Below are 16,185 nucleotides of genomic sequence, written 5' to 3'. Positions count from 1 at the left end.
CCTTCCTCTATCTTGGTAACCTGCTTATCTGGGAACCAATCATGGGTGCTGGGCTTTCAGAACACCTGGTACCCAGTACACGATTTATATGGTCACCCCATTCCTAAAATAGTCCTTTAATCATAGCTAGACTCCTTTCGAAGTGTTGCTATCTCTTCGCAGGTGTCAAAGGCTCTTCCCCATCCCAGACTGAGTTTATGACCTCAGTCCCAGTTCACCTCCTCTCTCCCACACCCTGTGTTCTGTTTACAGCAAGCTACTCCCCAACTCCAAACAAATGTGTACTTCTGTCTCTCTGCCCACGTACATGCTGTTCTTTAGCTAGGAATTCCCTCTTCCCCTTACTCATCCTTTAAAAGCCCACGTCACACTCAGGAGGCACGTGGTGCAGTTGATTCTAGTCTTCTCTGGGCTCCCACCCATCACTGCTGCTGGACCTCTCACCATGGATAGGACATAATCCTATGCAGTTGTCTCTTTCAAGACATCAGGACTGGATCCTGGAAGGCTAAGCTATATCAGCAAGTTCCATGGTGTGTCTGCAGTGTAAGACACTGAGTTAATGTTACTGAAATGAGATGGACTGGTTGGATCCACTCCATCTATTCTCTTGAATTTTGCCTTTTTGTTAGTGTGGGCTTTTGTATCCTAAATGTAGTATGCCCTTCCCTTCCCTGAAGGGTTGTCCTCAGGCTGCTAGGACCTGCTTTTTCTGCTTGTCCCAGAAATACAATACCTAGAGGCTCCTGTGTTCTTAGGGACATCCTTCAGTCAGTGACTGATTCTCAGTGGCTATGAAACTCCTGGTCCTAGTGGGACAACACTAGGGTCTGATCTATGCTGTTTCTACAATTCACCTGGAGGGTTGGGTCCCCAGTGTCCTCTAAGGATGGATATTTGTGTATCAATGTATAGTTCCAAGTGGGTGTAGTTCATGGTAGAAATATGCCTAGGATACAGAAGGCACTGGGTTCCATACCCAGCACAAGATCGCACACCAGTTGCTCCCTGTAATTTATGCTGCCTTCGTGACCACATCCAGTTTCATCTTCTTGCCTTCCACACCCTCTTGCCACTCTTCCATCAATTTTCCTTAGGGGTGCTCTCATATCCCTTCACACAAATCTATCTCTCTAGATATGTATCTGAGGAACCAAGCCCAAGACAGAGTTTAATAGATGATTCCTGAACAGAAGGGAAAGGATATTGAAATTAGAAATCAATACATATTTATGGATTACCAGTTACAAAGAAATGAGCTGAAGCTGGGCTCTCATACGCAGCACTCACGCACATCCATGTACAAAAATTCATTGGCTTTGTTTTTTGTTCATTTATTTGCTTTTTAAGAAAAAGAACTAAAGGGGTTGGGGATTTAGCTCAGTGGTAGAGCGCTTGCCTAGCAAGCCCAAGGCCCTGGGTTCGGTCCCCAGCTCCGAAAAAAAGAAAAGAAAAAAAAAAGAAAGAAAAAAAAGAAAAGAAAAAGAACTAAAGTATAAAATGAGATGGGGTAAAGAGTGAGCAGGGAGAAGGCCCAGAGGAGAAGCCAGTGTCATCTCAGGCAGGCCAGAGACTGGTTCCTCTCACTGGTGAAAAGGGGAAAGAAGAGATGGTGAATTCAAAGACCCAGAGAGTATATCAGCTTGACTAGCGGGAATGATGGCTTTAACACTAGACACAGAGACTTGGAGTCCATTCAAATGCTCTGGGACTTTATCTCCTACGGTGATGGGGGAACAACATTAATTTATTCATTCTACAAACATTTAATGAGTGCCTATAACATGTGGCACACCCAGAAAGGAACAAGATGTACTCCAGGATGGGTGTTCCTTCCTTGGCTTGCTTGTTCTGAGCACCAGAGCTCAGACTGTTAGTTGGATCCACCTAACATTATTGGACAGATCCCCCTCCAATAGCTTTAGCATGTGTATATGTCACTTTTCTGATCACAAGGCAGGACATCATCATCATAAAGATACAGACATTGGACTGTGCACTCTGGCAAGACGTGTCCTCTACACAGGTCAATATCTGCGAGTCTTTAGTGTTCTGGGCTTTCACCACCCTGTGAGACTTGTTGGGAGGCAGAAGGTCCCTGAGTTTGGAGTTCAGCTTGTTCCCCAGGCACAAGAGGAACATTGCCAACCAACTTCTGTGCTGGATTTCTTTCCCTCAAGTGTTCAGATGTCTTGATAGTCACCATCAAGTTCGATATGTCTTGATAGTCAAGGTCAAGTTCACTATGTCTTGATAGTCAAGGTCAAGGTCAGACTTAGGCTGGGGTCTGGGGTTAGCATATTGAGAAGACTTCAGGAGAGTGCTGAGTGTAGCAGTTCTGAACAAGATATGCCCCTGGCACTGGCTGGTGACATCTTTTGGAGAGCCAGAGGGGCACAGGGAAGACTGGTCTGCCAGTTCCCTGAGAAAGTTCCAGACTGTTGTTCTTATACGTTGAGTATTTTCAGAAATAACTTTAAGCTGGATGTGGTGGGCTCATACTTATAACCTCAGCCTGTAGGAAGCCTTGACAGGAGGATTTTGAGTTCACGGCCATTCCGAACCCCATCCTGTCCCCCCAAAAGCACAGTCTGGGGATGACACCTGGAAAGCCTCTTGTTGGGTATATCATACTTTAAAATAAAGGCAGTGTGGATCACAGCACACAGGTTGAACCCTTTTATAGACACACCAACAGCCCATTAGAGAGCTTCCCCTTCATTCTCTCCACACCAGATATTATTAGGTTGTCTTCTGTACTCCAATGGATGAATAACCCTGCCGTCAATATGTATGTATATATTATTTGTATATTATATATTATTGGTATAATAAATTATTGGTTAGTTAAATACGTATGCTAAGTAAATGCGTTTCTTGGAGTGGCTGTTCATGGCTTTGCAGGTTTTTTTACATGTGTCTGCCCATCTCGGTGATCACTGGCTGCTGGGATGTAGGTGATTTGCCTATTTTGTTAAATCCTCTCTTACTTGGTGTTCCAGAAGGAAGCGGCAGTCAGTATTATGAGGATTTTTTTCGGTATTTGTTATAATTTATTCCCTTTATTGTATAAGTAATTCTTGGGGGGGATGTTTCTATGCCCCCGTGTTCTCAAACAACTGCCAGCATGTCTACATTGGCTCTAGCCCCTTTTAACTCCTGAGTGGAGCTAAAGTTAAGCTGGACAAGCTCTGAGCTATTCTAACCCTCTATGGCTGCCTATTTCCCAGCCACATGGTCTTTTCCTTCAGTCCGAGTCTTGCCCTGGCTCACTCTGGCTCATGTGTGTTCTCATGGAGACTCCCTTGGCAACCTGCTCGGGAGACTCCTCACGGTCTCGCCACACCTTCCTCTCCTCGTGGTCTCCCCAGTCTCTTTATCTTTCTTTTGGCCTCTGTAGTTATCAAGCACATCCTTCCTTTGCTGGGGCACAGAAGTCCTGTCGTGTCAGGTCTTCTCTGTTCACTGTCTCTCCACGTGCGTTCACTTACCAGATGGCTATGTTATGTCCGAAAGCGGATTTTCCCAGAATGCGTGGCAGCACTCTGGTAAATGAGTCCTTCCATGTTCGAGAATGTCTTTCAGTTCTCTTTATGTGTGAATCATATTATATCCCATGTAGAATCCAGTAACACACGGACACGCCTCCTGGCATTCCTGGCAGGGAGGTAAGCAGGCTAAGGAGGAGTAGAGGGACGAATGACGTGACTCAGAAGTAAATGGAATTTTAAATGTTCAGAATGTGAGAACGGAGTTTCAAAGTTCTTACAACAGAGAAATGGTTAAATGTTTGGGGTGATGGATGTGTTAGGCACATCCACTTCCTGGCAATGCCACTGACAGCTCATGCCAAATAAAATAGAACTGTTGTTTATGTCCAACAGCTGATGGGCCGTGGTTAGAACACTTGCCAGTGTAAGCACAAGGACCAGAGTTCACATCCCCAGAACCCACTAAATGCTGGATGGGTGTGGAGGCCTACCTGTGATTCCAACCACAGAAGGCAGGGAGAAGGGATCCTCAGAGCAAGCTAGCTATCTAGACTAGCCGTGTCGGTGAGCCCTGGGTTGGGTTGAGTGCATTATTCAATAAGGTGGTAGAGCAATCACACACACACACACACACACACACACACACACACACACACACACACGCACGCACGCACACACACACACACACACACACACACACACACACACACACACCACAAAGGGAAAAACAACTTATATGCAAACATTACACAATGCATATATATGTATGTATATATATATATTGCATCTCACTGTACTTGAAACATATTACATACAATAAATATGTGGCTAATATGTATCAGTGCAAATTTTAAAGAAATGAATGGAGACAGAAGCTCTGCTCACATTTTGGAGGCTCTAAAAACTAGGAGAGAAGGGCTGGAGAGATGGCTCATTGGCCAAGCACTGCTATCCTTGCAGAAAACCCAGGTTCAGCTCCCAGCACCCACATGGTAGCTCACGACCATCTGTAACTCCAAGTCCCGAGGCTCTGATGGCCTTTTCTGACCTCTGTGGGTGTCAGGCATGCATGCAGTGCATAGACAGATATGCAAGCAAACACCACATACCCAAGATAGAACATATAAATCTAAGAAAGAAATGCTCTGTTAAAAAGCCAGGACAGAAGGTGTCATTAAGCATCCAGTAGGGGGGCCCGTGTGTCTACTTAGGTCACAGGAAGATGAACCCAGCAAATGTAATGAGGAGAATTATAGGAGGGAAGAAGAAAATGACTCCAAGTCATAGAAAGTCACACGCAGGAAGTCATTATTGTCACACAGCAACAAGTCGAGAACTAGTGGGCACTGGTATGGAGGAGCTGCTCGCTGTTGCTTAAGACATTGTGTCGGTCTTGGACTGTGCCTCATGGTTGCTGCAGCTCCATACAGCCAACTTGCATAGACACAAAGAGAGGAAAGACAAGGACCAGTTGCAAGCCAATCATTTTAGCTGGAAATTAAAATTACCCCGGCAGATCAAAACACAAGCATGGGACGCATTGGAATATCTTAAAGTGAAGAACTTCTGGCTGTCCACCAAGCAGCATCACAGAGAGGGAGACAGCCTCGCCAGGTCTGGGCGGCTCCCCTCGCCGCCATAGGCTCACACTGCCCTCTGTACCAGCTCACAAATGCTCTCTTCAGATGCATTGCTGTGTGCAGGAAGGCCACAGCACCATCCAGCGCTGCTCCTCCGCTCACCAGATGGGCTCACAACTTAGAGAAAAGAGCAGCCACACACGACAGTCACCCCATCCTTATTCATCCAGTGATCTCACAGTGGAATGCCACAGAGGCAGCAAGGGTGATGGGTAGACAGCAGGTCTTCCAGAAGATGGGAAAGTGGTTTCCACTAAAGGCAGCCACGTGCTGGTTTTGGCTGGTGACTGCCCAAGAGGGATGAAGGCCAGTGAAGTCAGATTTAATAATTTTTTAAAAGGCTATGGGGCTAGGAAGTCTGTTAGTTTTTTGTTTTGGGCATTTTATTCAAACGAGCTGGCTGCGGCCTTGAGAGATGACCCAGCGGTTGCAACCTCTGTTTAGTTGGTTGTGGCTGCTCATTCTTGAGTCTCGACTGTGACTTATCTAATGTTCTTTCCTCAGCTCCAAGATACCATGCACACCACCATGTGCTTCCCAGAAAAAGAAGAAAAAAACTGGAAAAACCCAAAAAACAAAACCCAGTAATTACCATGGTTGATACACTCATCAGTTAAATACTGAATTTCAAAAATGGTAAAACGTAAAAACAAACCAGGGCCCGGGGCTGGGAGGTGGCTCAGTCTTTAGAATGTATGTCGTAAGGAGCAGGAGACCCGAATCTGACCCCCTGAAATCCATGCAAAGATAGCAATCACAGTGGTGTACCTGGAGCCCCATTACTGGGGAGGAGACAGGCAGACTCCTTGCCTGCCCTGGCCAGTCTTCCTTTCCAAACTGGCAAGCTCCAAGCCAATGAGAAACTTTATCTCAAGCAACAAAGAACAGAAAACCAGGATGGCACCTGAGGAGGAACACCTGAGGTTATCCTTTAATTTCTATATGAGGCACACATATATGAACCTACACACACACACATGCATGCACCTGTACACATACACATGTAAACACACACACATGCACACATATGCACCTGCACACACATGCATACACATGCACACATGCATTGCACACACCTAACATGCATACACACAGTTACACACTCACACACGAGCATGTACACACCTGCACACACTAACATGCACATTTAACACTCACAGTATCGTGAACTAAACCAAGACAGTACAAATCCTTGCCTGAGCCATGAGTTAAATATGTAGCACGTTTCTCATCGAACTTTCACACCGTCTGTTTGAGTGCATGGGGGTGAGGCCCACTGTAGCAAGGCTCAGAAAGGGTCATCAATCACCCCACGTTTATACTTACAGCAGTTGGCAAAGCCGGGGCTTGCAGCCAGATCTCTTGACTCTGGATCCCTGCTATTATTATAAACCCTGCAAGCAGAACTGAGTATCACTGGGAGAAAAGTATGTTACAGCAGGTTGAGCAGTTGTAACAAATGCAGGCCCAGGCATGCAATGGTGAAATGAAAGTGCATTCGTGGTTAATCTCCTTAGCTGTTTGGGGGTGGGGGCAGCTGTCCATGCTGTTCATCAGCACGTGGGCTATTCTACTTCGCCAGCATGTGAATTTCAAGAGGACCTGTTTTTTTTTAAGTTAAATTATTTTATTTATTCATATTCCGAAAGTTGCTCCCTTCCTGGTCCTCCCTCCCTGAGTTCTTCACCTCCTACCCACTTCTTCCCCACCTCTGAGAGGGTGCTCCTCCACCTGACCACCCATCCCCACCTCACCCTCACCAGCATTCCCCTTCCCTGGGGCATCAATTTTCCACAGGATTAAGTTCATCCTCTCTCACTGAGGCCGGACAAGGCAGTCCTCTGCTACACATGTGCCAGAGGCCACAAACCAGCCCATTTATTCTCCTGGGTTTTTGACTTAGTCACTGGTAGCTCTGAGGGGTCCGCATTAGTTGACACTGTTGTTCTTCCTATGGGGTTGCCATCCTCTTCAGATCCTTCAGTCCTTCCTCTAACTCCTCCATATTGATCCCTGACCTCAATCCAATGGTTGGCTGTAAGCATCTGCATTTGTCTCAGCCAGTTGCTGGCAGAGCGTCTCTGAGGACAGCCGTGCCAGGCTCCTGTCTGCACACACAATATGGCCTCAGCAATAGTGTCAGGATTTGGTGTGCACGCATGGGATGGATCCCAAGTTGGGGCCAGTCACTGGTGGCCTTTCTTCCAGTCTCTGCTCCATTTTTGTCCCTGCACTTCCTGTGTCCCTGGTTACAGCAGATCTCCTGGAGACCTGCAGACTGTGGGGTGGGAGAGGTGCAAACCTGCCACAAATCTGCCCTGGCAGAGACAGGAAGCAGGGCCTGGTGTTTTGGAGCTCTAGCTACAAAGTAACAGGCATTCACATTCTTTTCAGAACAACCTCAGTCATGCTAACCCACCATGGGGGCTGAGAATGAGGTCCCACTCACGGTACAGCTGTTACTGTGGCTATGAAAAATGAGAATAGATTTTGGAGAAAAGCTACTGACTTCATTCATGCAGGAGCTATCATCACAGAACAATATTGGACCAGAGAGAAACTGGGTTAGGTGCTGAAGAGGCCTCTGACACATCTACACTCTGGCTGCTGTTCCTCCTCCTTCCACGGAAAGATGGCGGCATTGAACATCGCTTACTAACGCTGTTCATTTTTATCCTAATCTACGTCTCTTTTTGTTTTTTTGACAACTGATGCTGGGTGGTGATGAAATAGTTTTGTTTTTATAAATTTGCAATTGTGTTGAAAATGAGAAATATCTTTCAGTAGATGTTTACAGCATTAAGGAATTCTGTCCAAGCCTGTGGATATGACAGAATCGGGTGAAGGGGCTTTGCTCATTAAAAAAACACTGATAAACACTGTACCACACAAGTCTGAGGCCCTATCCCCAAGAGTGTTTGCCTTGTGGAACTGTGACAAGACAGCTAGGAAGATCAGCTTAAAAGAGGAAAAATGCATTTGGCTCAAGGCGTCCACGGTCTCCGCAGTCAGCTGTTCTGGTGCTCTTAGACCTGTGGTCAGGCAGAACGTTATGGTGGAAACCTGCTTAGCTTGTGACAACCAGGAAGAAGAAAGAGAAAGGGTCAGATCAGGTTATGACTCTTAGGGAAATTCCCCTCCTCCCCCACCTACTTTTTCTAATCAGGCCCCACACTCTAGGAACCCATTCATCAATGGAGTCCCCATTGATGAGTTAAATGTCCTTCTGATCCAGTCACCTCTGACCACTGCTGCAGGAGAGAGTCTTCAACACTCGAGCCTTTGGGAACCGTTGGCTTCCAGCCCATAATGCTGCATGATGGCACAGCGCTGTGTAGTTTAGGCTGACAGCAGATATTTCCTGCTTAGGCCTCAGCTGAGCCCAGGGCCTTTGAGGGAAGCCCAGCTCTGAGGGAAACCCAGGCTAGTCCCTGTCCCTCTGTTTCTACTGGCTGTGAACAGGGTGTGTGGGTCCTGCCCAGGGCCTGAAGCTGGTCCAAGGCTGAGTCTATCTCTTCTGCCTTGTTCCCCTTTGTCCCATTGGGCCTTTCTCCAAAGGGCTGGATTCTTAGATGCCCTTAGTGGAAGGTTCTGTACTCTGGCTAAGCTCCCTATTGGCTGTCTGTCACACTTCCTGAAGGCAGGGGGAGAGAGAGGGAAGGTGAGGGCAGCATGCTCTCTGGAGCCCACATTCTTCCAGGAAGCAGCTGGTTGACAGAGGCCTTTCTAGGTATTCCATCTGGCGAGTGACGGAAAATTGAATTTGCTTAGGGGGGAAGGTCATGGGAAACCCCTTGGGAGAGGAAAGACCTGGGTGGTGAGCCAAGGTGTTTGTGCTCAGAGTCGCTGAGGGCCCTGGATGTCTGGTGACAGAAAAATACTCATGACATGTCACAAATAAAGTTCACATGAAGTACCCTCCATGCTTCAGAAGTCCGGGATGAAAGTCTGACAGTGTGGATGCTTTCAGAGATGTGGGAGACCCTGCCAAGCAGGGCTCATGGGCTGTCTTTCAGTGTTTGACCTAAGGGACAAGGTATCACTATCCGGAAAAACGTTAGTGTGTACTGCATACATCTCATATGCACATAGGGACATGTACATGCTACACGCTTGCTCATTTCAGCACAGCCTCGTAATCAAAGCAGAGTTGGAGTGCTACCATTTGGATATGAAGTGTTCCCAGAGAAGGCTTATGTTTGGAAGGCTTGGTCTCTAGATTGGTGACATTACTGAAAGACTTCAGATCAGAGGGCTCTGACTTAATCAATGGATGTATCCATTGATGGGTTCTTAATTTACTGGCATTATTGGGATGTGGTGGAAATTGGTAGTGTGGTCTGGCTCTAGGAAGCAGGTGACTCAGGACATGATTTTGAAACCTTCACCTTCCATTGTCTCAATCAAGCACTTTGTAATAACATCAGAAACCCACATAGGGAGACAGCCTAGTTATCTAGCAATAAGGGTAAATTGATAGGCTGATTGTGGAAGGCAGAGTAAATGACCTCACTTACCCGGTCAATATGAGAGAGTTAAGATCCATAACACTGAAAGGGAGAAGCATGATACAAAACACAGGCCTGCGGGATGCATAACAAAGGACCCTCAAAGTTAGTGGCAGCAATAAGTGTTTATCTTCTTCAGAGTCTGTGTGAGTTGGGAGACAGCTGGGAGGTTCAGGCTCATGAAGTAACAATGTGGTCATTGAAGATGAGCCTGAGGCTGGAGGAACCATTTCCAAAGGGTCCTGTTCATGTGCAGCCATGTTGGAGCTCTGAGTTCATTCCTTTATCAAAGTCCTCAGGGCCAGTTGAGAGTCCTCAGGATCCTGGCCCAGCACCCTCAGAGTGAGCACTCCCCGAGAGTGCAAAACAGAGGTGAGAATGTCTTTTATGATATAAATGTAGACTTAGAAGCTGCACCCCTGACACTTCTTCCACATCTGATTGGTTATGAATGAGTTTTTAAGCTTGGTCCATGGCTAGGAAAGAGGAAGACATACCCAGCTTTCAAAGGAAGGAGGATCAAAGAACTGGCGGACTGTTTTAAAATATGTATATACATTGGTGATACCAGGTGATACCATTTCTATAGTTAAAATGTTCACACAGAGACGTCGGAAATCGGGTGGAGCTTCCTACCTCCCTGCTGTGGGAATGGTTTTAGAGCTGAATGAATGCTTAGCTGTGGAGGAGTCAGTTTTCAGGCTTTCTGAACTATGAGAGAGAGAGAGAGAGTCAGCCCCTGGATCAAGATGTACCTGGACCTCTTTCTCTGGCCTTTTCAGGTACATAAAATGCACCCCACATATACACCCCAACACAATATACCACATACATACCACACATACCACATATACACACCATATATACCATCACACAATGCACATATCAACACATGTACATTACATACCACATGTAACACATGAACATCACACATACCACATACACCATACTCCTACCAACATATACCATACACTAACACACCACACATACCACCATGTACTACAAGCACACTAAAACACACCACACACATATACTAACAGTCACACCACACAGATTCAAACACACAAACACGTTCATACACTTCTTTTCTTCATTAGATAGATGTAGCCCTAGGGGTAGGGTTAAGGCTAGGTTTGGGTCTGTTACAATTAGCCTCAAAAATGGCCCCTGTAGAGTCTTGTCTTCCTATGTTCATGCTCTGGTGTAATTCTACTGCGTTCTTTCATGTGGATAGGTTCAATCTACAGCCCCAATCAGCCACTGAAAATGAGGGCACGTGTGCCATGTTTTATTCATGCATCAGCTTCCTGGGCCATGGGATGCCCAGATATTGGTGAAATATTATTTTTGGATATGTTTATGTGGATGGGAGAGATTCCAGATGAGGTTAACATTTAGATGGTGGGCCCCAGAGAGCACAGTGCCCACCCTCACACGTGTTTGTTGCTGCAAGCTACTCCACTAAGGACCCTGGTACAGAAAGCTGAGAGGAGAGAAAAGGGAGACTTTGGCCTCTCTGCCTTTTTGAGATGAGCTGTTGCTCTTCCCTTGTCCTTGGACCAGATTCACAGGGTGAATGTGCTGGTTCTGAGTCTTCAGACGTAGAGTAGAACCTATAGTATCGGTTCTTCATGGGCTTGGACTGAAACTGTAGCCCCGGCTGTCCCCCAGCGCAGACGGACGATCAGGGTTTCCCAGCGTGCAGTCATGTGGAATCACGTAAGCCATTACTAAGCTCCTGCTCTGGTCTTTTAGGGACAAATGATGCACATTTCCTCCTCCAATCTGTTTCTATTTTTCTCTCCTTTATCTTTTTCATCTAGACTTTAGGAAAAATTTAAATCTATCCATTAAGCTTGCCAACTTGCCTGTATTGTATAGTTAATATTCTACTAACGATCCCTGTGGCTTCTGGGGCTTCTCAAGCTACATTTCCAGAATGTTCTCATGCTCTGTGGACTGTTTTTGAGACAGGGTCTCACCGTGTAGCTCTGTCTGGTCTGAAACCTGCTTTGTAGACTATGTTGACCTCATATTCACAGAGACCCATCTGCTGCTGTCTCCTGAGTGCTGGGGTTGAAGGCATACACCACAACTAGCTGGGTCTTTTCTTGTTAAGAATGGCTTTAGGGATTCAGTGGCCTCCAATCTGTGAAGACTACAATTTAGATAACCTCCCTTAAATGCTGTCTCCTGGGCAGTGGGATGATGTTCCAAGTACATTTGCTCTAATTCTTTTGTCCTGTGTCCTTTGGCCTGCTCTATAAATTATCTGATCCTCCTTTTCTGTTTGCTCGTCTTTACAGAAGGAGGCCCGTGTTTGTTCAATGCTGGCTGTTAAGATGGGTTAAACTCTGTTTAAATATTTTTTTGCCCTGCAAAGGAATGAGGGAAAGGTTCATACTCTACACTTTCGCTCTGCCCTATTAAAGAGTCAGCAAGCTGTGAAGGGAGGGAGCTCCGGGTAGACACGGTGAGGCCTTTCCCTTTGTGACAAATGTTCTTTTTTTTTATCTTCGTTATTGTTGAAGGACTCAGATTTAGCTGGAACAAGGACACCCTCCTTAACACACCCAGCTGTCCTTATTGGAACCATGCTTCTGCTGGTCTTACTTGCCTCCCTTGACTCCTGGCTTGAAAAGGCCTAAGCTTTATTTTCCCCATAGGCTGCACCAGCAATCTGTTCCCCCGGGAGAGGAGATCTCATCGATTGCTCCTCCTCCTCCTCCTCCTCCTCCTCCTCCTCCTCCTCCTCCTCCTCCTCCTCTTCCTCCTCTTCCTCCCTCTCCTCCTCCTCCTCCCTCTCCTCCTCCTCTTCTCCCTCTCTCTTCTCTCTCTCTCTCTCTCTCTCTCTCTCTCTCTCTCTGTATGTTTGTGTGTGTGTTTGTGCACATGCGTGCACACTCTCATGCCTGTGTAGTGTAGTGATCAACCTTGGTGTCTTCCTCTGTGGCTTTTCATGACACTCTGTATGTAGATGTATAGTATATTTTCACAGTTGTGTGCAAATGTATGCACGCATATACTGGAGAAGGAAATAGAATCTATTCTTCCACCACTCTCTGTCTTATTGTTTGAGAGGGGACACTTGCTGGGTCAGCAGGCCATCAAGCCCCAGGGATCCTTCTGCCTTCCTCCCATGTTACAAGTGTTCACACCACACCCAGCTTTTTATGTGGGTGCTGGGGATTTGAACTCATGAACTCAGAGCCTGACTGAACCATATTCCCAGGCTCTCATAGTCCTTCCCTTCTCCTTTACTTTCTTCTTTGCCTCCCTTCTTTTTATTTATTTCTTTTTTGTAACTATATAAACCAGGCTGGCCTTGACCTCACATCTCCTGCCCCCATTCCCTCAGCACTGGGATTACAAGCATGAACTCCTATGCCCAGCCTTTACTTCTGATACTGGATTTATTTGCTACAGTAAATCATGGCTTGACAGCCTCTGCTCCCAGTCTGAGCTAAGTTTGTGTGCCTTGTAGGGACTCCTGTGTTTTCTAGACTGTTGTAAGCCCTGTTAACCCCATTGCAATGTGGAGGCCTTCCTCTCTTCAGAATCCTGCTGTTGCTGTGTCCTCATTTTTCCTTTCTTAGCCTCAGGCTCCAGCTCTAGCCTTCTTCCTCCAGGAAATGTTCCAGGAAGATTCCCCTTATTATAAAACCCAATGATGTCCTCTTAGAGGTATGCATTGGCTGATGCTGGAGTTCATCATCTGGATTTCTCCTGACTTGTCTTCTAGACTGTAAACTACAGAGCACATGCAGTATCCACCCACCCATCCATCATCCATCCATCTATCTATCCATCCATCCATCCATCCATCATCCATCCATCTATCATCTATCATCTATCCAACCATCATCCATCCATCCATCCATCCATCCATCCATCCATCCATCCATTCATCCATCCATTTATTCATCTACTCATTCACAATATAGGTATGGAGAGTCAAGCACAGTGCTGAGTGTTTTTACTTCCTGCCCAGGGCTGGCCTTGAACTCACTATGTAGTGAAGGATGACCTTGAGCTTCTGACACTCTTGTTTCCACCTCCCCAGTGCTGGGATTATAAGCATGTACCACCCTGGTTTATGAGGTGCCAACAACTGAACTCAGGGCTTCATGCATGCTAGGTAAGTACTCTATAACTAAGCTACCTCTCCAGTCCTGTCATAGACTATTAGTGAATACATACAGCCAACTTCAGGACACCACCCTTGCAGAGGTAGCTGATGAAGAGAAAAGGATATTGGGACCCCAGGGGAATGGGACATTGCCACAGGCCCAGGGAATGATACAGTAACATGAATTTCCTATGCTTTCTTCTTCTTTTTTTTTTTAAATCTTTATTAACTTGGGTATTTCTTATTTACATTTCGATTGTTATTTCCTTTCCCGGTTTCTGGGCCAACGTCCCCCTAACCCCTCTTCCCCCCTTCTATATGGGTGTGCCCCTCCCCGCCCTCCCCCCATCACCGCCCTCCCCCCAACAATCGAGTTCACTGGGGGTTCAGTCTTGGCAGGACCAAGGGCTTCCCCTTCCACTGGTGCTCTTACTAGGCTATTCATTGCTACCCATGAGGTTGGAGCCCAGGGTCAGTCCATGTACAGTCTTTGGGTAGTGGCTTAGTCCCTGGAAGCTCTGGTTGGTTGGCATTGTTGTTCATATGGGTCTCGAGCCCCTTCAAGCTCTTCCAGTTCTTTCTCTGATTCCTTCAACGGGGGTCCGTTCTCAGTTCAGTGGTTTGCTGCTGGCATTCGCCTATGTATTTGCTGTTTTCTGGCTGTGTCTCTCAGGAGAGATCCACATCCAGTTCCTATGCTTTCTTAATTAGAGCTGGTGTCCTGGAGCTGGCCACTGGGAGCCACCAGGAGTCACTGGGAGTCACCAGGGAGTCACTCCTGCATACAAGGCCAAGGGCAAGGAGTGAGCCAGAGATAGGTAATGGCCAAACTATTGGTTTTTGTCTTTATTTGTTTTTGTTTTTCTGAAACAAGATTTCTCTGTGTAACAACCCTGGCTGTCCTAGAACTTTCTTGGTAGGCAAGGCTGGCCTTGAACTCATGGAGGTCCACCTGGCTGTGCCTCCTGAGTGTTGGGATTAAACCCAGCAGACTCTCTGATTTTTGTTTTTGTTGTTTCTGAGATATGATCTTGCCATGCAACTCTGGAGGGCCTGGAGTTCTCTGTGTAGACCAAGCTCATCTAGAATGAATGGACATGCCTATCTCTGGGTCCTGAGTGCCACCATGCCTGGTGTGATTTTTGCTTATGCTGAGAAATCTCAGTTGGGCACTGGAAAGCACTTTGTCTATGGCTGGATTCTCTATGCCTGGAGCTTTGCACAGATGAGTCACTGCCAAGTGTACTGGAGTGATAAGTCTCCATATTTTGTAGTTGGTCTGCAGCACATAAAGGTACTGAAGTCGTTAGAGACCCTTCCTTCCTTCCTCCCTCCCTCCCTTCCTTCCTTCTTTCCTTCCTCCTTTCCTTCCTTCCTTTCTTTTTTTCCAGTACAATGGTATTAAGATCAGTACCTACATGACAGAACCAAGGTGAGGACTGAGTGTGGTACTGAGTATAGCTGACATGTCCTGCACTACAGTCAAGTTTTTTTTTTTTTTTCGGAGCTGGGGACCGAACCCAGGGCCTTGCGCTTGCTAGGCAAGCGCTCTACCGCTGAGCTAAATCCCCAACCCCTACAGTCAAGTTTTAATGAATGCTGACACTAACTCATCTCAGAACTGAGAAGAGCAAAACTTCTGCTCTACTTTGGAGGTACATACACAGTCATTCTCCCAGCCCCTGGCATGTACCAGCCAATAACAGCACATTGCAAGCTTCTTCCAATTCTTTCCCAGATATCCCTGTGCCTCATTGCAGCTGTATCTTCTCCAGCATGTCATGACTGGAGATGAGGCTCAAGGGTGCTATTCCAGTGAAAAATGAAAGAAACTTAAGTGGCAATGAGTCTTTTCTAATTGCAAAAATTACCCCAAAGTAACAGGTGGTTCCTGGATAGTTTTGCTCGTTCACAAATGCTTTTATTAAATGCACCATAAGACTGAATATACACATGCCTATTGTGAATCTAAGGCCAGCTTGTATTACCTTGTGGGAAACACCGTTCCAAAACAACACCCCAAGACCAACAAACCTACCATCATCAAACCTGCAACACATGACAAGTAATTTCACTGCTGTTTGTCTTCAAAAACAATAACTACTTACAAATTATTTTGGTTTGAGTTCTTTGTTGTTTGTTCCTGTTGTTTTTCCAAAGCAATCGATCTCATTCTCCAGACCTGAATGTCATGGGAAACAGACAGGGAATTGGTTCCTGTCTGACAACAAAAAAAAAGGACTTGATTTACTCAAAGACTAAGGCTTGGTTTACTCGTAAAATCCAAGTCACTTTTCTTTCTTACGATCTGCAGAAGACATCTTTTGGATATCCTTCTAAACATAAACCTAGGCTTAGCTAATAAGTAGCTATCCTTGGGGACCAAGTTGAGCAGACTCTAACGCAAAAGAGGGGCT

At 46.2% G+C, this 16,185-nt stretch overlaps 1 long non-coding RNA gene across 1 annotated transcript; it reads right to left on the bottom strand.

Moving 5' to 3' along the window:
• Positions 1 to 4,252: 4,252 nt before the first annotated feature.
• LOC147996956 (uncharacterized) lies at positions 4,253 to 15,950 on the bottom strand. The gene is made up of 3 exons (XR_015652472.1): positions 15,877 to 15,950; positions 6,458 to 6,525; positions 4,253 to 6,035 (listed from the first exon to the last, which is right to left on the bottom strand). It is a non-coding gene; the product is annotated as an uncharacterized LOC147996956 (long non-coding RNA).
• Positions 15,951 to 16,185: the final 235 nt, after the last annotated feature.

The sequence above is a fragment of the Rattus norvegicus genome, chromosome 1, assembly GCF_021556685.1.
Source record: "Rattus norvegicus strain SHRSP/BbbUtx chromosome 1, alternate assembly SHRSP_T2T, whole genome shotgun sequence".
Lineage (NCBI taxonomy): Eukaryota > Metazoa > Chordata > Mammalia > Rodentia > Muridae > Rattus > Rattus norvegicus.
The sequence above is the reverse complement of the archived record's forward strand: the minus strand, read 5'-3'. Positions and strand labels throughout refer to the sequence as shown.